The following is a 14,614-nucleotide window of genomic DNA, read 5'->3' on the forward strand; positions in this document are numbered from 1 at the left end:
CAGTAGAGGACTGGTCAATCCTCAGAGCCTGGTTCCTCTCTAGGTTTCTTCCTGGGTTCCTGCCTTTCTAGGGAGTTTTTCCTAGCCACTGTGCTTCTACATCTGCATTGCTTGCTGTTTGGGGTTTTAGGCTGGGTTTCTGTACATCACTTTGTGACATCGGCTGACGTAAAAAGGGTTTCATAAATATATTTGATTGATCGATTGATGCTGGGCGATTAGGCCTGGCTCGCAGTCGGCGTTCCAATTCATACCAAAGGTGTTCGATGGGGTTGAGGTCAGGGCTCTATGCAGGCCAGTCAAGTTCTTCCACACCGATCTCAACAAAACATTTCTGTATGGACCTGGCTTTGTGCGCGGGGACATTGTCATACTAAAACAGCGAAGGGCTTTCCCCAAACTGTTGCCACAAAGTTGGAAGCACAGAATCGTCTAGAACGTCATTGTATGATGTAGTGTTAAGATTTCCCTTCACTGGAACTAAGGGGCCCGAACCATGAAAAACAACCCCAGACCATTATTCTACCTCCACCAAACTTTACAGTTGGCACTATGCATTGGGGCAGGTAGCGTTCTCCTGGCATCCGCCAAACCCAGATTCATCTGTCAGACTGCCAGATGGTGAAGCGTTATTCTATACTCCAGAGAACATATTTCCACTAGTTCAGAGTCCAATGGCGGCGAGCTTTACACCACTCCACCCGACGCTTGGCATTGAGCATGGTGATCTTAGGCTTGTGTGCGGCTGCTCGGCCATGGAAACCCATTTCATGAAGCTCCAGACAAACAGTTATTGTGTTGACGTTGCATCCAGAGGCAGTTTGGAACTCGGTAGTGAGAGTTGCAACCGAGGACAGACGATTTTTACGCGCTTCAAAACTTGGCGGTCCCATTCTGTGAGATTCTGTGGCCTACCACTAAACGGCTGACACATTTTTGCTCCTAGATGTTTCCACTCCACAATAACAGCACTTACACTTGACCGGGGCAGCTCTAGCAGGGCAGAAACTTGACCAACTGACTTGTTGGAAAGGTGGCATCCTATGACGGTGCCACGTTGAAAGTCACTGAGCTCTTCAGTAAGGCCATTCTACTGACAATGTTTGTCTATGGAGATTGCATGGCTGTGTGCTTGATTTTATACACCTGTCAGCAACGGGTGGTGGCTGAAATAGAATCCACTAATTTAAAGAGTTGTCCACATACTTTAGTATATATAGTGCAGTTAATCAGTGTAATATATAGTGTAGTTAACCAGTGTAATATACAGTGTAAATATAATGTGTATATATAGTGTAATATATAGTGTAATATATAGTGTAGTTAACCAGTGTAATATATGGTGTAGTTAATCAGTGTAATATATAGTGTAGTTAACCAGTGTAATATATAGTGTAATATATAGTGTAGTTAATAAGTGTAATATATAGTGTAGTTAATAAGTGTAATATATAGTGTAGTTAATCAGTGTAATATATAGTGTAGTCAATCAGTATAATATATAGTGTAGTTAATCAGTGTAGTTAACTAGTGTAATATATAGTGTAGTTAATCAGTGTAATATATAGTGTAGTTAATCAGTGTAATATATAGTGTAGTTAATCAGTGTAATATATAGTGTAGTTAATCAGTGTAATATATAGTGTAGTTAATCAGTGTAATATATAGTGTAGTTAACCAGTGTAATATATAGTGTAGTTAACCAGTGTAATATATAGTGTAGTTAATCAGTGTAATATATAGTGTAGTTAATCAGTGTAATATATAGTGTAATATATAGTGTAGTTAATCAGTGTAATATATAGTGTAGTTAACCAGTGTAATATATAGTGTAGTTAACCAGTGTAATATATAGTGTAGTTAACCAGTGTAATATATAGTGTAGTTAATCAGTGTAATATATAGTGTAGTTAACCAGTGTAATATATAGTGTAGTTAATCAGTGTAATATATAGTGTAGTTAATCAGTGTAATATATAGTGTAGTTAATCAGTGTAATATATAGTGTAGTTAACCAGTGTAAGTTATATCAGTGTAATATATAGTGTAGTTAATCAGTGTAATATATAGTGTAGTTAATCAGTGTAATATATAGTGTAGTTAATCAGTGTAATATATAGTGTAGTTAACCAGTGTAATATATAGTGTAGTTAACCAGTGTAATATATAGTGTAGTTAACAGTGTAATATATAGTGTAGTTAACCAGTGTAATATATAGTGTAGTTAACCAGTGTAATATATAGTGTAGTTAATCAGTGTAATATATAGTGTAGTTAATCAGTGTAATATATAGTGTAGTTAACCAGTGTAATATATAGTGTAGTTAACCAGTGTAATATATAGTGTAATATATAGTGTAGTTAACCAGTGTAATATATAGTGTAGTTAACCAGTGTAATATATAGTGTAGTTAATCAGTGTAATATATAGTGTAGTTAACCAGTGTAATATATAGTGTAGTTAATCAGTGTAATATATAGTGTAGTTAATCAGTGTAATATATAGTGTAATATATAGTGTAGTTAATCAGTGTAATATATAGTGTAGTTAATCAGTGTAATATATAGTGTAGTTAATCAGTGTAATATATAGTGTAGTTAATCAGTGTAATATATAGTGTAGTTAATCAGTGTAATATATAGTGTAGTTAATCAGTGTAATATATAGTGTAATATATAGTGTAGTTAATCAGTGTAATATATAGTGTAATATATAGTGTAGTTAATCAGTGTAATATATAGTGTAGTTAATCAGTGTAATATATAGTGTAGTTAACCAGTGTAATATATAGTGTAGTTAATCAGTGTAATATATAGTGTAGTTAACAGTGTAATATATAGTGTAGTTAATCAGTGTAATATATAGTGTAATATATAGCGTAGTTAATCAGTGTAATATATCGTGTAGTTAATCAGTGTAATATATAGTGTAATATATAGCGTAGTTAATCAGTGTAATATATAGCGTAGTTAATCAGTGTAATATATAGTGTAGTTAATCAGTGTAATATATAGTGTAGTTAATCAGTGTAATATATAGTGTAGTTAATCAGTGTAATATATCGTGTAGTTAATCAGTGTAATATATAGTGTAGTTAATCAGTGTATTATATAGTGTAATATATAGTGTAGTTAACCAGTGTAATATATAGTGTAGTTAATCAGTGTAATATATCGTGTAGTTAATCAGTGTAATATATAGTGTAGTTAACCAGTGTAATATATAGTGTAGTTAATCAGTGTAATATATAGTGTAATATATAGTGTAGTTAATCAGTGTAATATATAGTGTAGTTAATCAGTGTAATATATAGTGTAGTTAACCAGTGTAATATATAGTGTAGTTAATCAGTGTAATATATAGTGTAATATATAGTGTAGTTAACCAGTGTAATATATAGTGTAGTTAATCAGTGTAATATATAGTGTAGTTAATCAGTGTAATATATAGTGTAGTTAATCAGTGTAATATATAGTGTAGTTAACCAGTGTAATATATAGTGTAGTTAACCAGTGTAATATATAGTGTAGTTAATCAGTGTAATATATAGTGTAGTTAACCAGTGTAATATATAGTGTAGTTAATCAGTGTAATATATAGTGTAGTTAACCAGTGTAATATATAGTGTAGTTAATCAGTGTAATATATAGTGTAGTTAACCAGTGTAATATATAGTGTAGTTAACCAGTGTAATATATAGTGTAGTTAATCAGTGTAATATATAGTGTAGTTAATCAGTGTAATATATAGTGTAGTTAATCAGTGTAATATATAGTGTAGTTAATCAGTGTAATATATAGTGTAATATATAGCATAGTTAATCAGTGTAATATATAGTGTAGTTAATCAGTGTAATATATAGTGTAGTTAATCAGTGTAATATATAGTGTAGTTAATCAGTGTAATATATAGTGTAATAGTATAATCAGTGTAATATAGAGTGTAGTTAATCAGTGTAATATATAGTGTAATATATAGTGTAGTTAACAGTGTAATATATAGTGTAGTTAATCAGTGTAATATATAGTGTAGTTAACCAGTGTAATATATAGTGTAGTAATAGTGTAGTTACAGTGTAATATATAGTGTAGTTAATCAGTGTAATATATAGTGTAGTTAACCAGTGTAATATATAGTGTAGTTAATCAGTGTAATATATAGTGTAGTTAACCAGTGTAATATATAGTGTAGTTAATCAGTGTAATATATAGTGTAGTTAATCAGTGTAATATATAGTGTAGTTAACCAGTGTAATATATAGTGTAGTTAATCAGTGTAATATATAGTGTAGTTAATCAGTGTAATATATAGTGTAGTTAATCAGTGTAATATATAGTGTAGTTAATCAGTGTAATATATAGTGTAGTTAATCAGTGTAATATATAGTGTAGTTAATCAGTGTAATATATAGTGTAGCTAATAGTGTAATATATAGTGTAGTTAATCAGTGTAATATATAGTGTAGTTAATCAGTGTAATATATAGGTGTTATCAGTGTAATATATAGTGTAATATATAGTGTAGTAATCAGTGTAATAATAGTGTAATATATAGTGTAGTTAATCAGTGTAATATATAGTGTAATATATAGTGTAGTTAATCAGTGTATTATAGTGTATAAAGTGTAATATATAGTGTAGTTAATCAGTGTAATATATAGTGTAATTATCGTGTAGTTAATCAGTGTAATATATAGTGTAGTTAATCAGTGTAATATATAGTGTAGTTAATCAGTGTAATATATAGTGTAGTTAACCAGTGTAATATATAGTGTAGTTAATCAGTGTAATATATAGTGTAATATATAGTGTAGTTAATCAGTGTAATATATAGTGTAGTTAATCAGTGTAATATATAGTGTAGTTAATCAGTGTAATATATAGTGTAGTTAATCAGTGTAATATATAGTGTAATATATAGTGTAGTTAATCAGTGTAATATATAGCTGTAGTTAATCAGTGTAATATATAGTGTAGTTAATCAGTGTAATATATAGTGTAGTTAATCAGTGTAATATATAGTGTAGTTAATCAGTGTAATATATAGTGTAATATATAGTGTAGTAATCAGTGTAATATATAGTGTTGTTAACCAGTGTAATATATAGTGTAATATATAGTGTAGTTAATCAGTGTAATATATAGCGTAGTTAATCAGTGTAATATATAGTGTAGTTAACCACTGTAATATATAGTGTAGTATATAGTGTAGTTAATCAGTGTAATATATAGTGTAGTTAATCAGTGTAATATATAGTGTAGTTAACCAGTATAATATATAGTGTAGTTAATCAATGTAATATATAGTGTAGTTAACCAGTGTAATTTATAGTGTAGATAATCAGTGTAATATATAGTGTAGTTAATCAGTGTAATATATAGTGTAGTTAATCAGTGTAATATATAGTGTAGTTAATCAGTGTAATATATAGTGTAGTTAATCAGTGTAATATATAGTGTAGTTAATCAGTGTAATATATAGTGTAATATATAGTGTAGTTAATCAGTGTATTATATAGTGTAATATATAGTGTAGTTAATCAGTGTAATATATCGTGTAGTTAATCAGTGTAATATATAGTGTAGTTAATCAGTGTAATATATAGTGTAGTTAACCAGTGTAATATATAGTGTAATTATAGTGTAGTAATCAGTGTAATATATAGTGTAGTTAATCAGTGTAATATATAGTGTAATATATAGTGTAGTTAATCAGTGTAATATATAGTGTAGTTAATCAGTGTAATATATAGTGTAGTTAATCAGTGTAATATATAGTGTAGTTAATCAGTGTAATATATAGTGTAGTTAATCAGTGTAATATATAGTGTAGTTAATCAGTGTAATATATAGTGTAGTTAATCAGTGTAATATATAGTGTAGTTAATCAGTGTAATATATAGTGTAGTTAATCAGTGTAATATATAGTGTAGTTAATCAGTGTAATATATAGTGTAGTTAATCAGTGTAATATATAGCGTAGTTAATCAGTGTAATATATAGTGTAGTTAATCAGTGTAATATATAGTGTAGTTAACCAGTGTAATATATAGTTTAGTTAACCAGTGTAATAAATAGTGTAATATATAGTGTAGTTAATCAGTGTAATATATAGTGTAGTTAATCAGTGTAATATATAGTGTAGTTAATCAGTGTAATATATAGTGTAGTTAACCAGTGTAATATATAGTGTAGTTAATCAGTGTAATAAAGTGTAGTTAAGCAGTGTAATATATAGTGTAGTTAACCAGTGTAATATATAGCGTAGTTAATCATGTATATATAGTGTAGTTAACCAGTGTAATAAATAGTGTAGTTAATCAGTGTAATATATTGTGTAGTTAAGCAGTGTAATATATAGTGTAGTTAACCAGTGTAACATATAGCATAGTTAATCAGTGTATATATAGTGTAGTTAACCAGTGAAATATATAATGTATATATAGTGTAATATATGTGTAGGTAACAGTGTAAAATATAGTGTAGTTAAGCAGTGTAATATATAGTGTAGTTAACCAGTGTAATATATAGTGTAGTTAACCGTGTAATCTATAGTGTAATATATAGTGTAGTTAACCAGTGTAATATATAGCGTAGTTAATCAGTGTAATATATAGTGTAGTTAACCAGTGTAATATATAGTGTAGTTAATCAGTGTAATATATAGTGTAGTTAAGCAGTGTAATATATAGTGTAGTTAACCAGTGTAACATATAGCATATTTAATCAGTGTATTATATAGTGTAGTTAACCAGTGAAATATATAATGTAATATATAGTGTAATATATGGTGTAGGTAAACAGTGTAATATATAGTGTAGTTAAGCAGTGTAATATATAGTGTAGTTAACCAGTGTAATATATAGTTTAGTTAACTAGTGTAATATATAGTGTAATATATAGTGTAGTTAATCAGTGTAATATATAGCGTATTGAACCAGTTTAATATATAGTGTAGATAAGCAGTGTAATATATAGTGAGGTTAACCAGTGTAATATATAGTGTAGTTAATCAGTGTAATATATAGTGTAGGTAATCAGTGTAATATATAGTGTAGTTAACCAGTATAATATATAGCGTAGTTAACCAGTGTAATATATAGTGTAGTTAACCAGTGTAATATATAGTGTAGTTAACCAGTGTAATATATAGTGTAGTTAACCAGTGTAATATATAGTGTAGTTAAGCAGTGTAATATATAGTGTAGATAACCAGTGTAATATATAGTGTAGTTAACCAGTGTAATATATAGTGTAATATATAGTGTAGGTAATCAGTGTAATATATAGCGTAGTTAATCAATGTAATATATAGTGTAATATATAGTGTAGTTAAACAGTGTAATATATAGTGTAGTTAACCAATGTAATATATAGTGTAGTTAATCAGTGTAATATATAGTGTAGTTAAGCAGTGTAATATATAGTGTAGTTAACCAGTGTAATATATAGCGTTGTTAATCAGTGTAATATATAGTGTAGTTAACCAGTGTAACATATAGCAGAGTTAATCAGTGTATTATATAGTGTAGTTAACCAGTGAAATATATAATGTAATATATAGTGTAATATATGGTGTAGGTAAACAGTGTAATATATAGTGTAGTTAAGCAGTGTAATATATAGTGTAGTTAACCAGTGTAATATATAGTGTAATATATTGTGTAGTTAATCAGTGTAATATATAGTGTAGTGAACCAGTTTAATATATAGTGTAGATAAGCAGTGTAATATATAGTGTAGTTAACTAGTGTAGTTAATCAGTGTAATATATAGTGTAGGTAATCAGTGTAATATATAGCGTAGTTAATCAGTGTAATATATAGTGTAATATATAGTGTAGTTAACCAGTGTAATATATAGTGTAGTTAACCAGTCTAATATATAGTGTAGTTAATCAGTATAATATATAGTGTAGTTAATCAGTATAATATATAGTGTAGTTAACCAGTGTAATATATAGTGTATTATATAGTGTAGTTAATCAGTGTAATATAAAGTGTAATATATAGTGTAGTTAATCAGTGTAATATATAGTGTAATATATAGTGTAGTTAATCAGTGTAATATAAAGTGCAATATATAGGAACATAGACAGATGTAGATAAAACATGATGTATTATGGGTACTAGAACATGAAGACAGACTACATCCTCTCTATTCTGACCTCCTCTGTAGACAGTAGATAAAACATGATGTATTATGGGTACTAGAACATGAAGACAGACTACATCCTCTCTATTCTGACCTCTTCTGTAGACAGTAGACAAAACATGATGTATTATGGGTAATTTCCTCTATTTCCTTTGATAATGTTGGTAATGTTGAGAATTACATGAATATAACAAAACACAGAGACAACATTTACACAGCTGTCCAGTAAGGTTTTGATTGAGTTCATCTAGGGGGGAGAAATATATTCACTCAACTTGTCAAAAATATGTATAGACAGACAGACAGACAGGAACACAGACAGACAGACAGACAGACAGACAGACAGACAGACAGACAGACAGACAGACAGACAGACAGACAGACAGACAGACAGACAGACAGACAGACAGACAGACAGACAGGAACATAGAAAGACAGACAGGAACACAGACAGGAACCCAGACAGGCAGACAGACAGACAGACAGGAACACAGACAGACAGACAGACAGACAGACAGACAGACAGACAGACAGACAGACAGACAGACAGACAGACAGACAGACAGACAGACAGACAGACAGACAGACAGACAGGAAAATAGACTGACAGTCAGGAACATAGACTGTCAGACAGGTACATAGACTGACAGGCAGGTACATAGACAGACAGGAACAAATCAGACAGACAGACAGGAACATAGACAGACAGGAACACAGACAGACAGACAGACAGACAGACAGACAGACAGACAGACAGACAGACAGACAGACAGACAGACAGACAGACAGGAACATAGAAAGACAGACAGGAACACAGACAGGAACCCAGACAGGCAGACAGACAGACAGACAGGAACACAGACAGACAGACAGACAGACAGACAGACAGACAGACAGACAGACAGACAGACAGACAGACAGACAGACAGACAGACAGACAGGAAAATAGACTGACAGTCAGGAACATAGACTGTCAGACAGGTACATAGACTGACAGGCAGGTACATAGACAGACAGGAACAAATCAGACAGACAGACAGGAACATAGACAGACAGGAACACAGACAGACAGACAGACAGACAGACAGACAGACAGACAGACAGACAGACAGACAGACAGACAGACAGACAGACAGACAGACAGACAGACAGACAGACAGGAACATAGACAGACAGGAACACAGACAGACAGGAACATAGACAGACAGACAAACAGGAACACAGTTTTCACTTTTAAATTAATGAAATTCATGCATTTAGTTTTGGAAGCACAGAGACTTTCACACACAACTTACCTTTCTCGTTTTTGAGCTTCTCTGTAGACAGAAGATAAAACATGATGTATTATGGGTACTAGAACATGAAGACAGACTACATCCTCTCTATTCTGACCTCCTCTGTAGACAGTAGATAAAACATGATGTATTATGGGTACTAGAACATGAAGACAGACTACATCCTCTCTATTCTGACCTCTTCTGTAGACAGTAGACAAAACATGATGTATTATGGGTAATTTCCTCTATTTCCTTTGATAATGTTGGTAATGTTGAGAATTACATGAATATAACAAAACACAGAGACAACATTTACCCAGCTGTCCAGTAAGGTTTTGATTGAGTTCATCTAGGGGGGAGAAATATATTCACTCAACTTGTCAAAAATATATATAGACAGACAGACAGACAGACAGGAACACAGACAGACAGACAGACAGACAGACAGACAGACAGACAGACAGACAGACAGACAGACAGACAGACAGACAGACAGACAGACAGACAGACAGACAGACAGGAAAAGAGCCAGCCAGCCAGCCAGCCAGCCAGGAACCAGGAACATAGACAGCCAGGAACACAGACAGACAGACAGACAGACAGACAGACAGACAGACAGACAGACAGACAGACAGACAGACAGACAGACAGAAGGACAGGTAATTAGACAGACAGGAACATAGACAGACAGGCAGGAACACAGACAGACAGATAGACAGTCAGACAGACAGACAGACAGACAGACAGACAGACAGACAGACAGCCAGCCAGCCAGCCAGCCAGGAACCAGGAACATAGACAGCCAGGAACACAGACAGACAGACAGACAGACAGACAGACAGACAGACAGACAGACAGACAGACAGACAGACAGACAGACAGACAGACAGACAGGAAAATAGACTGACAGACAGGAAAATAGACTGACAGACAGGAACATAGACTGACCGACAGACAGACAGACAGACAGACAGACAGACAGACAGACAGACAGACAGACAGACAGACAGACAGACAGACAGACAGGCAGGCAGGAACACAGACAGACAGACAGACAGACAGACAGACAGACAGACAGACAGACAGACAGACAGACAGGTAATTAGACAGACAGGAACATAGACAGACAGGCAGGAACACAGACAGACAGATAGATAGACAGACAGACAGACAGACAGACAGACAGACAGACAGACAGACAGACAGACAGACAGACAGAAAGACAGACAGACAGACAGACAGACAGACAGAAAGACAGACAGACAGACAGACAGACAGACAGACAGACAGACAGACAGAAAGACAGACAGGTAATTAGACAGACAGGAACATAGACAGACAGGCAGGAACACAGACAGACAGACAGACAGACAGACAGACAGACAGACAGACAGACAGACAGACAGACAGACAGACAGACAGACAGACAGACAGACAGGAACATAGATAGACAGACAGGAACATAGACAGACAGACAGGAACATAGACAGACAGACTGGAACACAGACAGACAGACAGACAGACAGACAGACAGACAGACAGACAGACAGACAGACAGGAAAATAGACTGACAGACAGGAACATAGACTGACAGACAGGAACATAGACTGGAAGACAGGTACATACACTGACAGACAGGTACATAGACAGACAGGAACAAATCAGACAGACAGACAGGAACATAGACAGACAGGAACATAGACAGACAGACAGGAAAACAGACAGACAGGCAGGAACACAGACAGACAGACAGACAGACAGACAGACAGACAGACAGACAGACAGACAGACAGACAGACAGACAGACAGACAGACAGACATGAACATAGACAGAAATACAGACAGGAACATACACAGACAGACAGGCAGGAACACAGACAGACAGACAGACAGGAACACAGACAGACAGACAGACAGACAGACAGACAGACAGACAGACAGACAGACAGACAGACAGACAGACAGACAGACAGACAGACAGACAGACAACCAGGAACATAGACAGACAGACAGACAGACAGACAGACAGACAGACAGACAGACAGACAGACAGACAGACAGACAGACAGACAGACAGACAGGAACATAGCCAGACAGGAACACAGACAGACAGGAACATAGACAGACAGACAAACAGGAACACAGTTTTCACTTAAATTAATGAAATTCATGCATGTAGTTTTGGAAGCACAGAGACTTTCACACACAACTTACCTTTCTCGTTTTTGAGCTTCTCTGTAGACAGAAGATAAAACATGATGTTTTATGGGTAATTTCCTCTATTTCCTTTGATAATGTTGGTAATGTTGAGAATTACATGAATATAACAAAACACAGAGACAACATTTACCCAGCTGTCCAGTAAGGTTTTGATTGAGTTCATCTAGGGGGGAGAAATATATTCACTCAACTTGTCAAAAATATATATAGACAGACAGACAGACAGACAGGAACACAGACAGACAGACAGACAGACAGACAGACAGACAGACAGACAGACAGACAGACAGACAGACAGAAGGACAGGTAATTAGACAGACAGGAACATAGACAGACAGGCAGGAACACAGACAGACAGATAGACAGTCAGACAGACAGACAGACAGACAGACAGACAGACAGACAGACAGCCAGCCAGCCAGCCAGCCAGGAACCAGGAACATAGACAGCCAGGAACACAGACAGACAGACAGACAGACAGACAGACAGACAGACAGACAGACAGACAGACAGACAGACAGACAGACAGGAAAATAGACTGACAGACAGGAAAATAGACTGACAGACAGGAACATAGACTGACCGACAGACAGACAGACAGACAGACAGACAGACAGACAGACAGACAGACAGGCAGGCAGGAACACAGACAGACAGACAGACAGACAGACAGACAGACAGACAGACAGACAGACAGACAGACAGACAGACAGACAGACAGGTAATTAGACAGACAGGAACATAGACAGACAGGCAGGAACACAGACAGACAGACAGACAGACAGACAGACAGACAGACAGACAGACAGACAGACAGACAGACAGACAGACAGACAGACAGACAGAAAGACAGACAGACAGACAGACAGACAGACAGACAGACAGACAGACAGACAGACAGACAGACAGACAGAAAGACAGACAGGTAATTAGACAGACAGGAACATAGACAGACAGGCAGGAACACAGACAGACAGACAGACAGACAGACAGACAGACAGACAGACAGACAGACAGACAGACAGACAGACAGACAGACAGACAGACAGACAGACAGGAACATAGATAGACAGACAGGAACATAGACAGACAGACAGGAACATAGACAGACAGACTGGAACACAGACAGACAGACAGACAGACAGACAGACAGACAGACAGACAGACAGACAGACAGGAAAATAGACTGACAGACAGGAACATAGACTGACAGACAGGAACATAGACTGGAAGACAGGTACATACACTGACAGACAGGTACATAGACAGACAGGAACAAATCAGACAGACAGACAGGAACATAGACAGACAGGAACATAGACAGACAGACAGGAAAACAGACAGACAGGCAGGAACACAGACAGACAGACAGACAGACAGACAGACAGACAGACAGACAGACAGACAGACAGACAGACAGACAGACAGACAGACAGACATGAACATAGACAGAAATACAGACAGGAACATACACAGACAGACAGGCAGGAACACAGACAGACAGACAGACAGGAACACAGACAGACAGACAGACAGACAGACAGACAGACAGACAGACAGACAGACAGACAGACAGACAGACAGACAACCAGGAACATAGACAGACAGACAGACAGACAGACAGACAGACAGACAGACAGACAGACAGACAGACAGACAGACAGACAGACAGACAGACAGACAGACAGACAGGAACATAGCCAGACAGGAACACAGACAGACAGGAACATAGACAGACAGACAAACAGGAACACAGTTTTCACTTAAATTAATGAAATTCATGCATGTAGTTTTGGAAGCACAGAGACTTTCACACACAACTTACCTTTCTCGTTTTTGAGCTTCTCTGTAGACAGAAGATAAAACATGATGTTTTATGGGTAATTTCCTCTATTTCCTTTGATAATGTTGGTAATGTTGAGAATTACATGAATATAACAAAACACAGAGACAACATTTACCCAGCTGTCCAGTAAGGTTTTGATTGAGTTCATCTAGGGGGGAGAAATATATTCACTCAACTTGTCAAAAATATATATAGACAGACAGACAGACAGACAGGAACACAGACAGACAGACAGACAGACAGACAGACAGACAGACAGACAGACAGACAGACAGACAGACAGACAGACAGACAGACAGACAGACAGACAGACAGAAGGACAGGTAATTAGACAGACAGGAACATAGACTGACAGACAGGTACATAGACTGACAGACAGGTGATAGACAGACAGGAACAAATCAGACAGACAGACAGGAACATAGACAGACAGGAACACAGACAGACAGACAGACAGACAGACAGACAGACAGACAGACAGACAGACAGACAGACAGACAGACAGACAGACAGGAAAATAGACTGACAGACAGGAACATAGACTGACAGACAGGAACATAGACTGACAGACAGGAACATAGACTGACAGACAGGTACATACACTGACAGACAGGTACATAGACAGACAGGAACAAATCAGACAGACAGACAGGAACATAGACAGACAGGAACATAGACAGACAGACAGGAAAACAGACAGACAGGCAGGAACACAGACAGACAGACAGACAGACAGACAGACAGACAGACAGACAGACAGACATGAACATAGACAGAAATACAGACAGGAACATACACAGACAGACAGACAGGAACATAGACAGACAGACAGACAGACAGACAGACAGACAGACAGACAGACAGACAGACAGACAGACAGACAGACAGGAACATAGACAGACAGGAACACAGACAGACAGACAGACAGACAGACAGACAGACAGACAGACAGACAGACAGACAGGCAGGCAGGAACACAGACAGACAGACAGACAGACAGACAGACAGACAGACAGACAGAAGGACAGGTAATTACACAGACAGGAACATAGACAGACAGGCAGGAACACAGACAGACAGATAGACAGACAGACAGACAGACAGACAGTCAGTCAGA

At 35.9% G+C, this 14,614-nt stretch overlaps 2 protein-coding genes across 2 annotated transcripts in view; one reads left to right on the forward strand and one right to left on the reverse strand.

Annotated features, from left to right (window-relative positions):
• LOC145861820 (butyrophilin subfamily 1 member A1) overlaps positions 1–14,614 on the forward strand; it is a 315,627-nt gene that overhangs the window by 37,847 nt on the left and 263,166 nt on the right. The window lies entirely within an intron of this gene.
• LOC145861819 (butyrophilin subfamily 2 member A1) overlaps positions 1–14,614 on the reverse strand; it is a 73,702-nt gene that overhangs the window by 6,328 nt on the left and 52,760 nt on the right. The gene's annotated exons all lie outside the window — the stretch shown is intronic.

The sequence above is a fragment of the Salmo salar genome, chromosome 18 (genome assembly GCF_965601325.2).
Source record: "Salmo salar chromosome 18, fSalSal1, whole genome shotgun sequence".
NCBI lineage: Eukaryota > Metazoa > Chordata > Actinopteri > Salmoniformes > Salmonidae > Salmo > Salmo salar.